This window comes from Talpa europaea (genome assembly GCF_964194135.1).
Source record: "Talpa europaea genome assembly, chromosome: 4".
NCBI lineage: Eukaryota > Metazoa > Chordata > Mammalia > Eulipotyphla > Talpidae > Talpa > Talpa europaea.
In genome coordinates this window covers 69,946,456-69,969,473 of record NC_140070.1, presented here as the reverse complement: position 1 = coordinate 69,969,473, position 23,018 = coordinate 69,946,456, and positions in this window count along the sequence as shown.

The following is a 23,018-nucleotide window of genomic DNA, read 5'->3' as shown; positions in this document are numbered from 1 at the left end:
TGAGTCTGAGAAATTTAATAACTATTTTCTAATATCTATTTTTTTCTTGAATCTAAGAATTGGTCTCACACCTAGGAAATGAAACTAGAAATCTTTCTATTGAGACTTCAGAGGAAATTCTTTAGAACATTTTTTATGCACTTGGTTCTCAGGATCTGCTCCTCTTAACCCTTTACCTCTTCCAAGCAGAGGTCAACTGCAGCTCTTTTGAAAGCCTGATTAGCCTTATTTTCACTAAAGTTTGTATTATCTTTGACATTTTCTTTTAAATGTAGCTGTTTTAAAGGACCTGGAAAGATGATCTATACATTTTTCACTCTCTTACATCCCCCTTCAAAAGTTTGAGTTGACTTACAACTCTAAGGAAAGGAGAGAAAAGGGAATAAGAGAAGCAGGCACACCTGAGCAGGTGAGTGGCTCAAAAGGTTGAAATGCTGTTTTTGTCTTTTTTTTTAAGATTTATTTATTTATTCATACAAGCACTGGGTACAGTCAGAAGCGCAGGAGGGTGAGAGAATTGACCAGAGCCAGAGCGAGGAGCAGAACAGGCAGAAGGACCGAAGTACACTGCTGAGGGGAGCAGTGGGGGCTGCAGGAAAGGTCTGTGTGCCATGTGGGACCCTTGCCAGGTGGCCAAGGATCCAACCAGGGCTGCAGAGGTTGTGGGCAGCTTCACAGCCCAGTGCTCAACTGCTATGCCACTGGGGAGGCCCGGAAATGCTGTTTTTATTTTATTTTATTTTTTTTAGTGAGCGAAGAAAAACCATTTGCTTTTCTGTCCAGATCAAATCTTGAGGCCATGATTTTGAAAATTAAATAAATAACTCCTGGTTCTCTATCCAGCACTCTATTAGATTACAATTTCCCACTTAATTTTTAAGAAATATATTTATCTATCCTAAATTTATTTGATAGATATAATTTAAAAAATAAGTAATAAAAATATAATTTATTAGTAAAAATTCCCCTGACCAAAGACACACTGCATTACCTTAGGATTATACCCCAAGCCACATCTTTTCAATAATGGTGCTTTTTTTAAAAATTCCTGACCTGCCTCTACTTTTGTTCTCACAGATTTTTCTTGTTTTAGCAGTATACTCTTGTATCATTAAAAATCTTTCAGTGGCATTATTTATTTGGGCAAAAGCAAAAGGAGTGGAGATGAGGGACTCATCAATTCCAACTTAGAAAAACGACTAAAATTATCTGGCTCTGCAGTTACTTTCCTTTTTACTTTATAAAACATCCCAAACATTTATCACATGTCAACTTTCTGATTGCATTTCAACCTGACCATTGTGCTTGTCAGGTCAAATGATTTTTATAGCCCTCTCTCTGTTTGGAAGTGATGGTGGTGACTTGGGTTTCACCCCATGGTCTTCTAGCTTTTATCATGAGAAGCAGGGCTTCATCGCAAGTTCTTATCCCTCTCTTTCGATGCCACATTTCCCTGTCCCCTCAATCAGAATTCCTGTGAGAGCATAGCTCTAAGAAGCAGCAGTTGGGGCCCACATGATTATTGGTAGGTTTGGGGGTGACTGGAAATATAGACTAGCCTGATCACCTTAGGTAGGGATCTTGAGCAAGACAGTCAATAAGACAAACTGCGAAAAAACACTGGAGTGGAAGTGACCTCAGTGAACTGAGAAACTACTTTCTCTGACTCTTGTTTCTCTCCCCTCATTAAGAGCCACAACAATACAATAACGCACACATTATTTACATCACTGATATATTGTGGTGATCAAATTTCATGATGTATGGTAAAATCTTTTTAAACTCTTAAGCACTTCACAAATTATCAGCTTTTGTTAGCATAGATTGCCTGAAAACTGTTAAGTTGCTTGCCTCAGGTCTGTGCCTATGCAATTAACGTCCCCTGATTCCAGTTACACGGCTCCCACTCTCCTCCACACTACGGCCTATGTCACCTGCCTACAAAGGTGGCACATGATATCCATTGCTATCTATGACAATCAGGCTACTGTCTAATACCCCACCACAAACATAGCACATTTCCTCATAAACACTAAAACCCGTGAGTTAGCAGTTGCTTCTTTCCTTGTTTTTTTTAGTCTGTGAAGCTTTTTGTGATAGCTTAGATCCCGGTGGAATAGAAAGAGTTATCCCAAGGTGATTCTCTGGCAGGAAAAGAAACAAGACATTTGTGGATGACACACTAAGGCAGTCATTGGCAACCTCTCTTCAATTTCTGGGTTAGCTCATTGTTTACCTAATTGCCAGTAATAATATTTCATTGTGTAAAGAATGTTGGCACCAAGGGGGCCAGGTTCCAGTTTATTGATGGCTCAGAGTTTATGAATTGATGCCCTCAGCAGGTTGCTGCCCTGATGAATGGCAATTACTGTGGCTCCCACAGAGGCAATTGTAGTCAGAGCATTTACTCCTTTCAAATAATTGCCCCTGAGAAGCTGAACAGGTAATTGTAACATCTGAAAACCATGCTTTTGGCTCTGAATCAAAGAGTATTAATCACCATAACAGAGGTGTTTTGGAATGACCCAAAAGAGTTGTTAAAGAATGGTCTCCAAAGTGTTTAATTTTAAGATGAATTGGAGAAACCTTAGCAAGACACCCGACCCCCACACCCTCCTTCCCACCCCCACTTAACAAAAATTAAAATGTTGTAAAAACACCCAGGTAACCGTTAGGGGTACCCAATTTTTTGAAGTTGTAATACCCTTTGGTGATTGGTTAATTTTAGACTTTATATCTATCGTTACTCCTCTTTAAAATATATTCATCACCTTGCTCCGAGCAGCTAACTACTCATTAACCTCTGAAATGTTATGTGCTCATTCTTGCCTTATAATATTTGTTCATATCATTATTTAATGTCATTCAATTAATGTGTACATGAGAAAAAGAGCAACATTATTTGAAATAAAATATAATTTTGTAGTATGGTTTAGATGAGCTTAATTAATAAGTATCTTTCAATATAGAGAATAGCAAGATCTTAAAGCCCTACATATGTCTTCTATAGAATCAGAAGATTACAAATGGTAAGCCATCAGTTTATTTTGGCACCATGAAAGAAATAGGAAATGGTATAGATTCTTTGTTTAACTGTAATTTGGGGGGAAGTATTGTACAAATTGGGAAAGAAATCTAGAGCCTAAAACATGATGAATTTTTTGGGAAATAAGAGTATCAAAAATAAATAAAAGTATAGTGTCACAATTAAATTTTGAGGTGTTTTGCATAGAATAAGCATCAGAAATCTTTGAGAGATGATGCTGGAGGAAAAGAAATAAGAAAAATACCTTTCAAAATAAATTAAGGTTAGAGAAAGTTCATTAAGTAGCTTGAAATTCTGGAACACTTAATGAATAAACATCTATTCTCAAATTATTGGAAATAAGTGTAGTATACTAAAGAAAGAATCACTAGTTATGCTCTCCTTGTAGAGGCAATCTTAGCATAATCATTTAAAGTAAAGAAATTTTTTAGTGTCACCATAGTTCAGACTGATTAGTAATGACAGGAAGACTGATTAGAAGATTTCAGACTAAATTTTGAATCACTTTATCAATGCTTAATAATTAGAATAAAAACTATAAAAAGTGATTATGAACTTAAATATGTAATAGTTACAAGCATGAGAAAAATATGAAGTAGTTCTATAAATATAGACATACTTGTATGCATAACTAGGAGGATCTGAACAAATACTGAGATAAAGATATCGAGAGAGTCTAAGTTAAAAAAAAATGTAGGCAAGTAGATGAGTTGCCACAAGTCCTATTTGAGCAGATGAACCAAATCATGGCCTTGAGAGTCCTGCCCAAATGATTTGGCCCACCACACTGACCATAAGGTACATGTTTGACAAAAAGCATTGTCTAATGATTATGTCACAAATTCCTGGAAGACAGCGAGTCCCCATGTGCACTTGGAGTATGACCATCTGCATACACCCAGGCATAGTTCAACCCGGAACAAGCTATGCTGTTGCTCTCTTACACTCGCATCTTGGAACTACTCTTAATTCCTTTGGAGGATTCAGGTTAATTATCCCTTCTGGCCCTGCTCCCCTCACACATGAGTTTCCAACAAAACCTTGTCTGGTTCAACTATACCTAGTGCTCTCTGGTTCTTTCCTTAGAGGGCAAAGAACCCATTCTTTTGTGTTGGGGCTTATAACACAATATCATTATCCATGTAACCATAAACCTAAATTATACCGATTTTGATTTGCTTTAAACCTTCAATACTCAATCACTTCCCTTCTTCATCACTGCTCATTCATTCTCTAATTACGATCTTGTCCTGCTAATGAAATTATTGGACCTGAGAATTTTATATCCTCATAGAACTAGACATGGATTTTAGAAAGCATATATTTGATATGTCTGTCTTAAGGTAAATAAATATCTGAATCAATGATTACTAATAAATTTTAATTTGAAAACTAATTCCAATCCATTTGTCTTGGATGCAGGAAGCAAGAGTCATGTTGTTTAAGTGAATGGTATATCATGTAAATGGCTATTTTTAAATAAAGTTTTTTACATTAACATGCATTTACAAATGATATTAATTTAGAAGTACATATTTATACCTCCAGATATATATGTGTGTGTATCTTTACCCACTAAATTTCGAGTACCAGTACACTCAAATACATCCCCCTCTATCCATTGCTCCCATGCCCTTTCCTCTTGCTCTCTAACTATCAAGTTTCTCCAAGAACCTGAGTTATTTTTGTTATGTTTTGCTTGTTTGTTTTCTTTGGTTATTTATATTCCACACGAATAAAACCATTCATCATTGTCTTTTAGCAATTTAGTAAATGTCATTCTCAAAGCAGTTAGCGTAATCAACTCAAGTTATATTCATGTTGTCACAAAAGACAAGATTTCATCTTTTTAAAATAAGTTCCAACAATATGGCAGCACAAAGAGGTTTTTATAAACTTCTCTCCTAAGTACAAATAGGAAAAACTAGATTTTGCTCACAGAAAGTGCCACCAATTCATGGCACGTGGATTTTTTTAAAGATATATTTCTTCATGCATATAAGAGCTGGGGCACAGGCCAGAGATGTGGGGGGTGAGAGGATTCACTGGAGGCAGAGCGGGAACAGAACAGGCAGATTGACTGAAATACACTGCTGAGGGGAGCAGAGGGCGAGGCAAGAGAGGTCTGCTGCGTCATGTGTGTTGCTCCCTGGCTGGCCAGGGATCAAACCCATGCCACAGAGGCTGCATATCGCTTCACAGTGCATTGCTTAATCCCTTGCACCTCCAGGTGCAAGGCCCCTGGCACATGTATATTTTGCACTAAAGCTGGTGATTCATTGTGGGAAGGGAACAGGGAAAGGCAAAGAGTCTTCAAACCAGTGTGGTGACCATTCAGGTAGCAAAAAAACAAACAAAACTGAGGAGTATAAACAGATAGTAAAACACATTAAATGGATGTAGTGAATCTTCTCAATGATTCTTTCTGGTGGGAATGGGGGTGCAGATTTACATAAACGCAGGTGTTAGAAACAATGATTCAGTCACAAATAATCTGGCAACTAGCAGACAGTACACGTTGTAGAGCCCCATCCACAGTCCCAACTGTAAGATTCAGAGACAGACCTGTTGTATACCAGGAGGTGGGCCCTGGAAGTTGGGTTCTGTGAAATAAAGAAAAGAGTTTGCTATGGAAAGAGGTGAGGGGAAGAAGCAATATAAATCTCTCCACCTAAAATAGCCCTCTTTCCAACCAAGTCTATGGTCTCCAATGTCCTATCCATGCCTCACCTACCACCAAGTTAAACAAAGAAAATAAATAAAACTATAGATAAAAGTGATGCAACCAAACCAAACCAAGTCAAAAGCAAACAAACAAACAAAATAAACCACATTGATACACGTAGGTAAGAAGCAAGAAATATTGATGTAAGATGGAAAAATTGAAAGAAAAGGATAGAAGCCAGCATGTTTATAAAGTGCAAACAAATCTATGAATTAACAAGGATTTTAGAAGAACCATGATAAACAAGTTCAATGAAGTCTAAGAAAGCAACCAAACACAGGAAGGCAAGTTTAGGACCTCAGAAAAGAAATCGAGGAACAAAACAATTACTTCACTAAGGATATTGAAGACAGGGCCCCCCTGGTGGCTCAGGTGGTTGAGCACAGCACTGTGAAGCTGTCAGCAACTTCTGCAGTGTGGGTTCAATCCCAGCCAGCAGGGGAGATACCCACATGGCACGACAGACCTCTCCTGTCTCGCCCACTGCTCCCCTCAGTGGTGTATTTCAGTAGATCTTCCTGTTCTGTTCCCCATTCTCTCTGGGGTGAATCCTCTCCTCCTCCAACACATCTGGCCTGTACCCCAGTTCTTGTAAGCATGAATAAATAAATCTTCAAAAAAAAAGATATTGAAGACAGAACACACAAAGAAGAGACACTGACTGAAATGAGAACAAGGATGGGAGCATGTACATTAAAGCTAGTGGAAGGGATAATTTGGAAATTGAAGATAGAAATGTACAAATAATCCAAGTAGAAGAAAAGAGAGAGATAAATTTAGGAAAAGAATGAAGAAACACTATGGGAAATATTAGACTCCAATAGAAGAGGAAACAAACATAATGGGTATTCTAGAAAATGAAGAGTAGGGCCTCCCTGGTGGTGCAAGGGGTTAAGCACAGCACTGTAAAGCTATCCACAGCCACTGTGGCACAATTTCAATCTCCAGCCAGCCAGGGAGCTACCCACATGGGGCAACAGACCTCTCCTGTCTCACCCGCTGCTCCCCTCAGCAGTGTATTTCAGTCAGACTGCCTGTTCTGCTTCCCACTCTGCTCCTGGTGAATCTTCTCACCCCTGCAATTTTGGCCTGCACCCCACTTCTTGTATGCATAAATAAATAAATCTTAAAAAAAGAAAATGAAGAGTAAAAGAAGGTAGCAGAGACCATACTCAGAGAAATAATAATTGAGAACTCTCTAAACCTAAATAAAGAATACAAACAAATGTACAGAAAGTCAAAAGAAAAATCAACTTTTTAAATGCTAAAAAAGCTTTACCAAGATACATCATTGTTAAATTATCAGAAGTCAATGATAAGGTAAAAAATATTAGGGGACTTCAACAAGAAAGAAACAGAAAAGTGTCCTTGCTTCATTCCCAGCAGAGTATGTGGCTTCATGCAATATTTGGATATTGCATGGACAGCACAGACAAACACAGACCGTAAGAGAAGACACAGAAGAGAATTACACTTCATTAAACAGATGGCGGATGAAAAGAAATGTCTAGACATTGCAGTCATGGGTGGTGGATATGTATAGAAAGGCTTCCAGCTCAGGCCAGGGCCCTTTATGTGGGGAGAGCAAAACAGTGTGGAAGGACACACCATAGCCACATAAAACTAAGCCAATAACAAGTCCTAGAAATCTGACTGTAGAGTGGTGGCTACCAGAGAGGGAGCGGGAGGGGAGAAAAGTGGGGAGGGCGGGTGTTATGGTGCATAGTGGTAGAATGTTGTGGGTTTCTGAAGGATGTGATCCTATTCCTCTCAATCAATACAGCAATGTAAGCCAAAATTGACTCAATTTTTAAAAAAAAGGAAAAGAAACCCAAAAGGATGCATGGTCCACCTATTTTATGCATACAAGAATCTCATGTCATTTAAAGACAGATATAAATTTAAAGTGAAAGTATACACCAAGGTATTTCAAGAAAATGTGATATTCTCATAGCTGATAAATTTGATTTTAGTGAAAATGGTCTGTCAGTGATAAAAAGAGCACTCTATAATGATCAAAGGAAAAATTCATCCAGAGTATGTAATTGTCATCATCATTTTCATGCCCACAACAGGTGCATCCAAATATATAAAGCATCTATTAACAGAACTAAAGCAAGACATTGACAGAAACACAATAGTAAAGGATCAACACACTGTTACATCAATAGATAGATTCTCCAGACAGAAAGTAAACAACGGATAAAGACCTTAAATAAATTAATACATTAAATGGACTTTAAACCTTTTAAAGAGACTTCCATTCCAAAAGTAGTGATTATACATTCTTCTCAAGTGCACATAGACATATTTTCAAGAATAGGGTCTACGCTGAGACAAAAAATATTTGTCTCAAAAATATATGAAGATTGAAATTATATCAAACATTTTTATCACAATGATATAAAGTTAGAGATCAACCACAAAAAAAACCCACTTCAAAAATCCTAAACACATGGAAACTAAACAAAATTCTTTTGAATAACTATTGGGTCAAATAAATCAAAGGAGAAAAAAAATCATCTGGAGACAAACAAAGTGAAGATGCAAACAACCAAATCTAGTGTACCCCATACACTAAACATGGTGTTAAGAGGGAGATTCATAACAATACAGGCCCATATCAGTACACCAGAAAAATAATACCAAATAAATAATTTATAATTACTTCTGAAGGAACTATAAAAACATGAATACAAAAGAATACAAAAATGAATAGAAGCTGGAAAATAAAAATTAGAACAGAAATAAATGATATAGAAACCAACATAATGATACAAAAGACAAGTGACTCCAACAACCATATATTTAATGATAAAAACAAAATTGAAAAATCCTTAGCAAAGCTCATAAAGAGAGAAACCTGAATAAAAAGAATCAGAAATGAAGAGGTGAAATTGGAAATGAAATCAAATAAATATAAAAGGTCATAACAGACTATTTTATATGCAAATAAATTGGCAGCCTAGAATAAATGGACAACTATTTAAAATCATGTGATTATTTTTTTTTTTAAAACATGGTAGAATCTTTTTTTTTTTAAGTGTTGTTTTTTGTTTTTTTGTTTTTGTTTTTTTTTTTTTTTAAGATTTATTTATTTATTTATACAAGCACTGGGTACAGTCAGAAGCGCGGGAGGGTGAGAGAATTCACCAGAGCCAGAGCGGGGAGCAGAGCAGGCAGAAGGACCAAAGTACACTGCTGAGGGGAGCAGCGGGCGGCAGGAGAGGTCTGCGCGCCATGTGGGACCCTCCTCCAGTGGCCGGGGAGCAGCCGGGGATCGAACCAGCGCTGCAGAGGCTGCGGGCAGCCTCGCAACCCAGCGCTCAACCGCTGCGCCACCGGGGAGGCCCAAAATCATGTGCTTTTTTAAAAAGATTTATTTATTTATACAAGAACTGGCGTACAGGCCAGATGTGCAGGAGGGTGAGAGGATTTACCAGAGACAGAGTGAGGAACAGAACAGGCAGATTGATGAAATACACTGCTGAGGGGGGCAGCGGGCAAGACAAGAGAGGTCTGTGCTGCACCATGTGGGATTTTCACCTGTTGGCAGGGATCAAACCTGTGCTGCAGAGGCTGTGCACAGATTCACAGTGCAGTGCCCCACTGCCTGCACCACCAGGAAGGCCCAAAATCATGTGATCTTTTAAGACTGAACAAGGATGAAATGAAGAACTTAAAACAACCAATCACAAGCAAAAATCTAAAGAGTAATCAAAAATTTCCCTAGAACAAATGTTCAGGGCCATATACCTTCACTAGTGAACTTTACAAAAACTTCCAAGGTGATCCAATGCTTTTTAGCTCTTAAAATCTTCAAAAATATTGAAGAGTGGGGTAAGTTCTCAGTCACATTTTACAATGCCAACATTGTCTTGATCCCCAAACCAATCAAGGACTGCACAAGAAAACACAACTGCAGACCAATATATTTGATGAACCAGATTCAAAAATCCTCAACAAATATTTGGCAAATGATACCCAACAATATATAAAAAGAATCATATGTCATGATCAATCGGTATCCAGTTCCACTCATGCAAAATTGTTTCAAATACTGTTAACCACATCAAAAAAGAGAAAAATAAAAATTACATGATTTTGTCAACAGATACCAAAAAAGCATCTGACAAAATTCAATATACATTTATGATAACATCTCTCTATAAGAACTCAATGATCATAACTGAGCATATATAGGGCCAACATGACAAAACCATAGCCAACATCATATTCAATGGTGAAAACTGAAAACATCTTCCTTGAGATCATGAGAAAGACCAGATTTCCTATCATTAGCACTACTAGTCAGCATAGAATTGGAAGTCCAAGCCAGAGTCATTATTCAAGAAAAAGACATACAAGGAACCCAAATTGAAAGAGAAGAAATAAAACTATCATTATTCACAAATGACACGTTTATATATATAGAAAATTTGACTCTACCAAACCACTATTCAAAACAATAAACGAAGATAGTAATGTGGTAGAATACAAACCAAAAACATTGTTTGTATATGCAAACAATGAATAAGAAGAAAGAAATTAAGAAAACAATCCTACTTGCAATTGCACCAAAAATGATGAAATACCTGGATAAATTGAACACGAGTAGTAAAGTACCTATACATTGAATAATACAAGACACTGTTAAAGGAAGTAAAAGAAGATGTAAAGGAATGGAAAGATGTCCTGTGTTCATGGATTAGAAAATAAGCAATGTTAAAATGTCCATATAACTTAAATCAATTTACATGTTCAATACACTATGACATTTTTCAAAGAAATAGTACAAACAATTCTGAAATTTCAATGACACCACAAAAATGCAACTCTAATTGCAAGGGAAACAAAAGCAAAACTAAATAAATGGGACTATATCAACACAAAAAATAAGTTTGTAAAATGAAGGAAATCACCACAAAAACTAAAAGGTAATCTGTGTTGTGAGAAAACATATTTGCATGAAATGTTCATGAGGCAGCTAAATCCCAAAAAAATAAATAACACATACAAGTAAACAGTGATAAGCAATCCAATCAAAATATGTATAAAATACATAATGAGGCACATCTGTCCCACAGGCATATGAAAAAAGCTCAACACCATTTATTAAAAGGCAAAAGCAAATCAAAACCACAAGCAGTTATCACATTATCCCTGTGAGAATGGTCTGTATAAAACACAGTATGTGTTCATGAAAATGTAGAAAGAGTAATATTTATCTACTGTTGGTGGGAATGTAATTTCATGTGCAACCTCTATGGAATATGGTATGGAGATTCCAGAAGGAAGGAAGGAAGAAAAGAAGGGAAGACAGTAGGGAGGGAGGGAGAAAGGGAGGGCTGAAAGGGAAAGGAAGGAGGGACATGCCATATATCCAGCAATTCCACTTCTAGATATTTACCTAAACATTGTGAAAACTAACAGGAAAATATTTGCGCACACTTACGCTCATATCAGCATTATTCACAATAACCAAGTCATGGAATAAACCCAAATGTCCATCATTAGGTGACTGGACAAATAAATCATGGAATATATATTAGATGAAATGCTACAAAGCTTAAAAAAAGGTGAAATAGTGCCTTCTGGAACAGAAAAAAATAATGGTTTTTGAGGTGAATATGTTAAATAAAAGTTAGAAAGTGAAAAAGAAGTACCCTATGGTTTTACTCATTTGCAGTATAAGTTACCAAACCAAAGAAACTGGCAAAACACACGAAATATAATTTTTAGACTCTGTTAAAAATAGGTGGCTGCCACAGGGGGACAAAGAGGAAAGTGATAGTGTAGTGGTAGTGGCGTTTTGGTGAGGGTTGGGTGAATCATGTACTTATATTTAGCTATATTCCCCAAATTATATAGTTATGTAAACAGTTGTCAGATAAATAAATCTTGAAAAAATAGTTAAGTGATATTCCTCAGTGATTATTTTTTACCCCATGTTCTTATCATTCAGGTGGCTATAATGGTCTAAAGACTCTATCTGCTTTATCGCTCTTCCTATAAAAAATTCTACCAATTACAAAAATGGTAATAGCAAGCTCATTCTAATTGAAAACTATTTATAACTAATAACCATAGAGTATATTAACAATTTTATATTAAATATGTGTCCAATTAATTTTGTGCTAAGCATTTGATTACAATGAATCTGTTGGTTCCAACTCCTTTTTCATAGAGGCTCACTCTTCTTTGTCATGGTCTTCTACCATGTCATGGTCTTCTACCATAATTTAATCAGAAGACAGTCAAATTCTCCAGTGATTCTGTTTACTTTGAACTATTTTTACTTTTCCAATTTTCTATTCCTCCCTTCTCTGTGTCCTTTCTTTGCTCTATTTCTTCCACCTCTATCATATGCATGCATTCATAAATTCATAGATAATTACTTTTACACATGTGACTTATGTGCCAGAATATGCTGTAGGCACTTTTTAATACTCTGTCTTGATTCTTCAAAGCAATCGAGATTAAATGTTAGGCTTCCCTATATTATGGTTGAGGATATTGAGGATCAGACATGATAAGTATCTTTTTCAATATTACACAGGTAGGAAAAACCCAGATTAGGACTGGACTTTAGCTACTGCATTCTTTCTCTTACACTTCATCTTATATTGATGTCGGTGCTTCCTGACTAATAATGTGTGCAATTCCCCACAAGAATGACTACCGCTTGATTCCCATCATTGAAAACTGCTAAATGTTTTCTCATGTGAGAGAAAAAATTTACAAATTGCACATTTTTTCAGTTTTTCCTATCATTATTTAGAGTTTCATGTGTATTTTTCTGTCTTTCCAAATAACTGTGACTTCTATTCTGGCAGAAGCTGACATCTTTCCTTGCATTCCCATTCACACTGTCATAGTATTTTAAAGAAGTTTTATTAGTTTTTGAATAAAACAGGAGAGGATGAGACATAGTAACTAACCCATGTTTTGAAATATCTTTGTAATAAAAGAGACTTTTTTAAACTGCTATTTTAAACTGCTATTTTAAAAGAGACTATTTTAAACTGCTAATTTCTCAGATCTAGAAATTTCCTATCTATATATGGACAGGATCAAACTTATATTATATACTATATACTAGCATATATACTATACTACTATATAGTACAATGCAGTATATTTCTGATTTATACTGAGTGCTTGTTTCTATTGTTGAAAACACATATGCAGCTGTGTTTTCAACCACTATTTTTATTATTTGTCACATTTTGTTTGAGTTTATGAATTTAGGCCTGGATCAAAAATGTTTTATGATTTAGGATTTTGTATAAGCCGAGTTCCATCTTCTGAAACACTGTATGCAGGCTGTAAATATATTGGCAGAGTGACATTCCCCTGGCATAATCACAGTGATCAAAATTGAAGTGTGGGTGTCCACTAAGATTGCCTTCCAAAACACAGTTATCTTGAGTCAAAGCCATTTTGCTGAACCATTGATTGAAGTTCCTGGCATTGTTCTTTTGTACTTTCCCTTTGAATTTTTGTGGCAATTGCCTTTTCCTTCAAACTTAATGCCAGAAATTATAAATTAGTGGAAATATATATTTTCTCAGACAATCTGATTATCTATTCAGGAAGAATTAATTAAATGTACAAAATTGTAGCTAGTCAAATTTTCATTAAATATGCTTCAATATGACAATAAACATATATATATATATATTCAATTTTCACATCACAAACTTGTTGCCAAATTACTTAAGGTTTTGTTAGATGTAGTTTTAAAGCATTCCAATGAAAGTGCATTTTGCATTTGGTATTATGAACTTTATTTTTGTGGTGATGGATATAGTCTTTATTAAAATAACATAAGAGCCAAATTTTAAAGAATAAGCAGTACTGGGGCCTCCCCAGTGGCACAGCAGTTGAGTGCTGGGCTGCAAAGCTGCCTGCAGCCTCTGCAGCGCTGTTTCAATCCCTGGCCAGCCGGCAAGGGTCCCACATGGCACGCAGACCTCTCCTGCCATGCCTGTTGCTCCCCTCAGCATTGTATTTCATCAGTCAGCCTGTTCTGCTCCCCGCTCTGGCTCTGGTGAATTCTCTCACCCTCTCGCACTTTTGACTGTACCCAGTGTTTACATAAATAAATAAATAAATAAATCTTAAAAAAAAAAAAAACAAACAAAACAAAGAGTAAGAAGTACTTATCCAGGAGAATGGGACAGATTAAGCATAGGGATGCACGAAACCCAAATGAGTGAAATTTCAAAAGTCATACAAATTCTATCATTTCATTGTTTACATTATGTACTAAAAGGCAAAGGACAACAACAATGAAATAAAAGTGGTATCCACTATTATTTTAGTGTAAGAGCAATTGAACTAATTGGAATCTATAAATCCACAATAAAATATACAATAAATAAGGATTAACTGCTTATCACAGAGAGATCCACACATCTGTGTGATAGAATATGAAGACAAGGATGCATAGCAGTAGTAGGCTGTGGGGGTTAGAGATGGCATGGTTGAAAGAAAGTCCTGAAACAAAGTCCTGAGTAGAGGAGAGTAGAGCAAAGGAGAGTTCCACAACCTTGGACAGATGAATCCTAAGATTATAGAGCTGAGGTGCTATGTAAAGGCTGGGTCTCAAGCAAGGAGGGCAAAAAGAAAAAAAGAAAGAGAGAGAGAAGAGGGAAAGAAGGAAGGAAGGAAGGAAGGAAGGAAGGAAGGAAGGAAGGAAGGAAGGAAGGAAGGAAGGAAGGAAGGAAGGAAGGAAGACTCTCTCAGCTATAACATCTCTACCTTTGAGAATTGTATAATCACCTTGATGAGTACCAAAAAGCTGTCTGTAATTCCTAGTTGGCTGAAATGCATGCAGCAGTCAACAGAAACCCAAAAGTAAAATTATAGCACCACATGCTGGCAAAGAAATAGACTAATATATAATACTTAATAGATAAGTATTAAGTTGCTAATCTAGATTTTAAACAAATAAAAAGTGACAAATAATAAAAATGGTGGTAGAAAAACTAAATGTGTAGACAGAAGAATCAAGCAAAAAGGAACATGATACTTCAAGGTAATATCATCACATGGAGAGAATAGCAATTCTACAGAAGCCAAATTAAAGATATGGGAGATTATGACTTAACGGAAAGAGACTTCAACATAGAAATCATAAAAAAACAAGAATACTCAGAAATGTAGTCCAATAAACTCAGGAATAAAATTAACAAACAGAAGGAAAATATTTAAACTGTAATGAAGAAACTAACAAGATTCAGGTTCTGAAGAATTCAATAAATGAAATCATTTTTATTGATTTGCTTATGTGAAGTATCCTTGCATCCCTAGGATAAAGCCCCATTTAATCGTGTGGTAAAAAACTGAAATATTTATAAAGGGGCTGCATATTTATTAAGTAACTACATAAATCTATTGAAGTAGAATGGAGGAATTGAGAAACGAATCAGTGAGTTTGAAGATAGAACATAGAAATGAGTCAGGTGAAAAAAAGTAAAATAAGACATAAAAGATGATGCAATTCTACAAAATTATCCAATTCTTTATTAAAGGCAACATAAAGATAATGCGTAAGAGTTAACAAATGGGATAAGGGAGGAGAGAGTTTATTGAAAGAAAACGTAGATGAGAATTTTAAGAGTGGGGAAGTAACTAATGATATGAAATCCATGATGCTACCAGAACAACTAGTTACTTAATGCAAAGATACATAATATTGAAACTACCAAAAAATTACAACACATAAAAAGAATGTTGCATGTAGATAGGGGGAAAATGCGATATATAACATGTAAATTGATTTAAGTTATATGGACATTTTTACATTGTTATATGGACATTTTAATATTGTTTATTTTTCTAATCCATGAACATGGGACGCCTTTCCATTCCTTTACATCTTCAATCAGGCTATCATTGGATTTTTCAGCAGAACCTCCACAGACCAGGAGAGAGTACAAAGATATTCAAATTATTCAAAGCTGAGGATGTTCAGTTAGGAATATTATACCCTTAAAAACTATCATTCAGATATGAGGAAGAAAAAAATGGATTTCCTAGACAAAGAAAAACTGAAGGTCACCACCACTAGACTTTCCTTATCAGAAATGTTGAAATGAGCTTTTTATAAATCTTTTAGTTTTTTTTTTAAACCACATGATTAAGTGGGACTTTATTCTAAGTATGCAAATATATTTCACATATGCAAATCAATAAACATGATATACCAACAAAAATAATGTAAAAATTATATGTCTTCTTGATGTATTGATCCTATTTTAATTATTTATGTCAAAAATCCTTAACAGAATGGGTATAGAAGGGAAATGCCTCATCACAATAAAGGCCATTTATGACAGACCCACAGCCAAAATCATATTCAATGGTAAAGAGCTGAAAGATTACCTCTAAGAAGAATAAAATAATGTCCACTGTCACCACTATATTCATCATAGTGTTGGAAGTCCTAGGCAGAGTAATTAAACAAGATATACAATTAAAAAACACTCAAATTAGAATAAAAGAAGCAAAACTTATAAAACTACCATATGCCACTATTCATGGATGACACAATAATAATATACAGGGAAAATCCCGGAAACTTTAGCTGAAATTAGAAATAATACATGCGGTAAAGTGGGAGGCTACAAAATTAATATATAAAATTTTGTGATGTTTCTACATAGAAATAATGAACTACAATAAAAAGAAAACAGAAAAATAATCATTTAAAATTGCATTAAAATAATTAAATACCTTGGAATGCATTTAAACAAATACCTTGGAATACATACATTCTATGAATCTATGCTGTCACCCACCAAAACTTCTCTATCCATGGTTCAGTAACCAAAATCACAGTAGTGATACTGTACTACAGATGCTAAAAGTTTCCAACTGTCAATATGAAGGGCAGCAAATGACTGAACAAAATTTGAAAAGTCATAAAAAGAAAACTTTTTTATTTTTATTTTTTGTGGATGCAAAAGTAAGTTTGTTCTTCATCATTTTTAACATAATTTTTTAATTTATATATATTTTACATCATTATTCATTTTTAAACAATGTTTGCTTCCCCCCTACCTTGCCTTCTCAGGTGTAGTCCCCATAGAAATTCCTTCCCAATTCATCCATGCACCATCACCTCAGTCTCCTGTGCTCTCCCTCTCATCCCTTTCTCTCCTCTTCCCTTGCAAGATGTCTCTGATTTATAATTGTTTATTTGTTTTTGTTTTGTTTTGTTATGTTTGTATTGTTATTATTTCCCCCAATATTTTATTTGGTTCCCTCATATTCCTCCTGTAAATGAAACCATCTGATATTTTTCTTTTTCTGACTTATTTCACTAAGAATAATTCCTTCTAGCTCCATTCATGTTGCTGTGAATGGCATGAGTTTATCTTTTTGATTGCTGAATAATATTTCCTTGTGTATATATATCACATCATCTTGATCCAGTCATCTATTTTTGGGTATTTAGGTTGTTTCCAGGTTTTACCAATTATAAATAGTAGTGCTGCAATAAACATAGGGGTACAGGTATTCTTTTGAATCATTATTTTTGTGTCTTTTGGGTAGAACATTAGGAATGAAATTTCTGGGTCATGTGGTAGCTCTATTTTTAGTAAACTGAAGAACAACCATACAGCTTTCCATAGTGGTTGGACCAGTTTGCACTCCCACCAGCAATGTAGGAGAGGCCCTAAAAGGAAATGTTTAGAACCACACAAAATATGGCTCTAAAGCCTATTCTTTAGTTACTTTTGTATTGTTTAAATAATTAAAGAAACTATCATCTAAAATATTTTCTAGACATTTGCCCATTTTTTGACATAAAATTGTGCATCATATTCTTTACTTTTTCTTTTTAACTACTGTTGGATTTACATTTTCATTCCTGATACTGGAAAATCATGCCTTCTTTCTCTCTGCCCTCCACCATAGCCCCCTCCCCTTATTTGTTTATCAGTATTTCTTTATTGCTGTTAGTTTTTTTTACATGATATTTGCCTTTGTTGATTTTATTACATAATGTTTTATTGAAATATTTCATTAATTGTTGTGGTCACATCATGATTTCTTTTCTTTGGAATTCATTTTTTGCTTAATTTTTTTGAGATGATATTTAGATAATGTCTTCAACCTCTATTCTTTTCTAATATGTGTATTTCAGAATATATATAATCCCTCTAAGCATTAGCTGATGCATTCTGAGATTTGATAGTTATATTTTTACTCAATTATTTATTTTTTTTAATTTCCACTGTGATTTTTTGACTCATAGAATATGTAGAATCATATGTTGTTAATTTTCAAATATTTGGAGACATAAATATATTTTATTGATTTATAGATTTATTATATTGCAGTCAGAGCACATACTTGTATAGTTTCCAATCTTTCACTTTGTTTAAGATTTGTTTTATTGTTCAGCATAGACTAGATTTTGGTCAATGCTTCAGGAATATTTGTAATAAATATTCATTTTATGGTATTGAGTGTGGTGATTCATAGTTATAACTTAAGTTAAATTTATTAATGTTAATTCTTTTATATCCTAACTTTTGTCTGCTTGATTTCAATCAATTTCTGAGTGGCATTGTATTGAAGCAATTGTAATTTTTTCAATATTTCCTTCCAGTTCTATCAGTAGAAAAAATAGAATTTTAAACATTAAGAAATTTTTATTTTAGATTGAATAATAATTCCTGCATTAAAGTCTGTTTTGTCTGTTATTAATACATAGCAATACCAGATTTCTTTGGTTGATAGCTTACAAGATACTTTTCTATTCTTCATCTTTTAAACTTTTTAATATTTTAAATTTTCCTCCTATAAAGAACATGTTTTTTTATTTTTCTTAAAAGTAGAGTTTAATAATATTTGTATTTTATCATAGCATATATGCCATTTAAACTTAATATTATATCTTATATATTTGGTTTTAATTCTATCTTCCACCTATTACTTTCTACTATCCCCATCATTTCTACGTTCCTTTTCCTTTATTCTTGTGTTTATTGTTATCTTATTAGTTTGTTAATGAGGTATTATTCTATTGTTTTATTTCCTTAAATATTAAAAATGCATACTTGATTTTTATAATCTCATATTAATTGGTATTTTTTCACATTTCTCAAATAATACAAGGACCATAGAGTACTTTTAATCCATTTATTACTATCATGCCTTTCAGGTTAATGCTGCCAAATATTTTATTTATATATCTAGTTGAAATTCATTAAGACATCTTTGTTGTTTTAATCAGTAAATATTTATTTAAATTTACCCTAATAATTACCAGTTCCATAGTGCATTACCATTCCATAGTGCATCCCACATTTCCTTTGGGATCATTGTCCCTCTGCCTGAGGAACTTATTATAGAATTTCCATTAGTATGGGTCTATTATTTGTGATAAAATGTCATTATCTTACATTTATTTTTGAAGAATAATTTTACATGGGGTAGAATTCTTCATTGGCAATTATTTTTCTTTCATCACTTTGGAAATGTCATTGCTTTATTGCAGACCTTAATCATTGACTGTCAATCTTGTTACTAATTTGCATGCAAAATACACATTTTCCTTGGAATAGTTTAAGATAGTCTCCATTTTGTTTGGAATTTCAACGTGACATCTGTAAGAGTTGTTTTCTCTATATTGATTTTATTCAAAGTTCACTGCACTTATGACTCTGGTTAACAATGTTTCTCTTAGAATTTAGAAAATTCTCTTTTCTTTCTATCTAAGGGTCTGATTATGACAAATGGTACTTTTGTTCCCTCTGTCCCTGGCTACCATGTCTTGAATGTCTGTTCTGCTACTTTATGCTGTTTTGTCTTTTTTTTTTTTGTTTGTTTTTTAAATAGTTTCTGTCTATCCATGACTTACTCTACATATTATTATTTCTTATCTGTCTTCAAGTCTGATAATCCACTTCTCACCTGTATCTAAATTGTTACTACCATATCTATTGTTTATTTCCACTTTCCACCTTTACATTTCGGAATTTACATTTTGTTATTTTTTAGCCTTAAATTCTAGGCTAAATGCTCTTGCTTTTTAATTTTTTGAATATTTTCACTACGGTTATTTTGAAGTTTGTTTCTTATAATTACTATTTCTGACTCTCTTTAGAGTTGTTCCTCTTGTGTGTTTTTTCTTTTGTATTGAGATCATATGATATTGCTAAGTTAGGAATAGGTCATTTTAATCCAGTCAAATAAGTTTTAGTCTTCGTCTGGGGCAATCTAATTCGAATTTATACCCAAGTTTAAAGTGTGACCCTTTAATGTAGCCCAATTAAAAGTATGAATTCTTTTCTAGGGTACTTACTTGGTGAGCCCTACAATCCAACTTTTGGTGTTCAGATTATACAAACACTCTTTTTTTAAAGATTTATTCATTTATTATTTTTTAAAGATTTTTATTATTATTATTATTATTTATTTTTGTACAAGAGATGGGGTACAGGACAGAGGCATGGGAGGGTGAGAGGATTTACCAGAGAGAGAGCGGGGAGCAGAACAGGCAGACAGACCAAAAACACTGCTGAGGGGAGAAGCGGGTGAGACAGGAGAGGTCTGCTGTGCCATGTGGGTATCTCTCTGGCCGGCCGGGAATTGAATCTGTGCTGCAAAGGCTGCACGCAGTTTCACAGCACTGCACTCAACCCGCTGCGCCACTGGGGAGGCCCCAACTTTTGTTATTCAGACATTGCAGAAAATCTCAAGATTCAGTCTATTAGCTTCTGCTTATGAATCAGCAGGGAAGGTACAGAACATTTGGGCTCCACTTTTGCTCTGTATTTCATTTTTCTTGGAAATTTTTATCTTAAGTATCTTCAGTGCCCTAATACACCCAGATTTTTAAACATAGAATTTATCTACCATCTATCTAGCATTATCATCTATGGAAAGTGATATAGGAAGAAAGATAATGTAAGAAAGAGGGGGAACTAATTGTGTATATATGTTTATCTGTGTATTGTCCAGTTTTTCTTATTTTGGTGGGAGGTTTCATCTTTATGAAACTAACACAGTATTACCAGAAAGTGAAAATGCTTGATATAAGCTTGTAAATATTCAGCTTGTATAATTTAAAAAAAAAGTCTAAAAATAAGCTGCAAGAAATCCTAAAATATAATTCTGACCTAAAATATAATCTTAAAATATAATTGTTTGCTTAAAACAGAAAATAGAAAATGAGAGATTAAGAATATAGAGTTTTTACAGATAAATTAGAGCTTAAGAAAGAATTAAGAAAAAGAGGTTTTTACTGATTTCCTGATAAGTTTCACACTAGGTTACGTTTCTTCTTTTCTGATTCTTGATATTTTGTACTGTTAGGGGAAAGGATGTCCTGAGCAAACTCCATACAGGCTTTGTGAATGCCACCTCCACTCCATCAAGAGACTGGGAACTACAATTCCCATTATCCCCAAAGGGAAGTTGTGAGGGCCTAAGGGCAGAGTTTAAGCAGCCATTTTCTCTGTTTGTAAATAAAACCAATCATGTTAGTGGGGTCTTGGGCACTTGGCTTGTGCTCTTGGCCAAGCAGGTTTGGTCATGGCAGGTCATTTGGGATTCCAGGTTGATGGAATGGTGTAGGATGCATTTAAGAATTTATGTCCCTCTTTTCTCCCCAAGTTGTACATTTCCTCATTTCCCTTTTTCTTGTAAATAAACCTTGGTTAGCGTTTAGTGTGTGTCTGCAGTTTAAGTACCCTTTAAGCATGTAGGTGAGGACCCACAGACAGGCATCCTGTTTTATATTGGGGTTGCCCTGTAACAGTACCATTCTTATATCTGTCACTTATTGTTGTTTCAATAACCTGTCCAGGAAGTTCATGGCCAACCTAGTCACTGGATGCAACCATTGTCCTTTATTTAAACTCTTTATTGGACTGTAGATCTAAAGCATATACTGCCAGCACTTCTTGTATACAATCCAGCTGGGAATAGACTGAATTTTTTTTTTTTCCTCTCCTACCTCTGACCCTCTTTCAGCCCTTTCCTAGTGTTCCTGGCCATCTGCCTGACATCCAGAGTTGCCTGTGTTCTGACAAGACAGAGTGGCTTACCTAGCTTCGGAACAACAACCAAGGTGCCAACACAAAGTATACTAGATACACCATCCAAAATACCCCTCCATGGTTATTCCAAACCCAGTACTGAGGCAGGAGTTGTTCCAAAAATACATCACTGTGTTTTGGCTTCAGTGTCACTTCCCCACTTGGCAAGCAAGGGCTAGAGAAATTGGAACAGATATTTCCTGTTAGCCTCTCTTATATACTATCCTTTCAGATATACAGATTTGACTTGTTCCATCTCTAATATGATATAGTTGCCCCACTTTTATAATTATTTATAGCACATCAGATTTGAATGAAAGCTCTCTATATTTTACCTCATATATTCTCCAAAAGACTTTCAAACTGTTATCTTTACATTAAGTAAATGCTTTTGAGTGAATAAATGATCTACTAAATGAATACTTATGGTATATTTGTACTTTCCTATTGTGGTTTACAGAACTCCTAAACTCTATGTGTTTTCTTTTTTCTTGACTTTGTGCATTCATACCCGTACTTTGGAATCCTCTCAAATTTTAAAGCCTTTGCTCACTATCCCATACGACTTGATGTCTTTTGTCAATTAACTATTAAAGCAGTTAATTTTTTATTACTCATTGAGATTAATAAAAAACTTCTTATGTACCCAAATCACTTAATGTAAGAATACATTGCTTCCAGAAATGAATGAGAAGTTCATTTGGAGCAGGAGAAAATTTCCTTTCCATGCTGATTACATGCTCATAGTTTAAAATTGATCATCATCTATTTAGTATTGTTTCCTTTAATCAAAAACCAGAGAGGAGGTAACAGTGATCTTCTTCCAGTTTTAAACATGATAAAACTGAGATATAGGGAGAAGTGATTTATTCAAGATTATACACTAGCTAAGAAGCCAGGATTAAGCTAAATATTCCTTCTCCACAGTCTGTGGTCCTTCCACAGTTGCAAACTGTTTTCCATTTTTAAAAGTCTCCTTCAGCCTCTAACAGCTTTTCACAAGTTATAAGGGTTCCACAAAGAACAAATGGCTATGCCTTTTTTTAAACTCACCATTTATATACCTATTTGGAAATAGACCCACTTCTTTTCACACTTTTCTTTAGTGTTAAAAGAAGAATTCCCCTAAGAGAGGGAGCACATAGATATAAAGATATGACTATTAACCAATGAACATGTATAT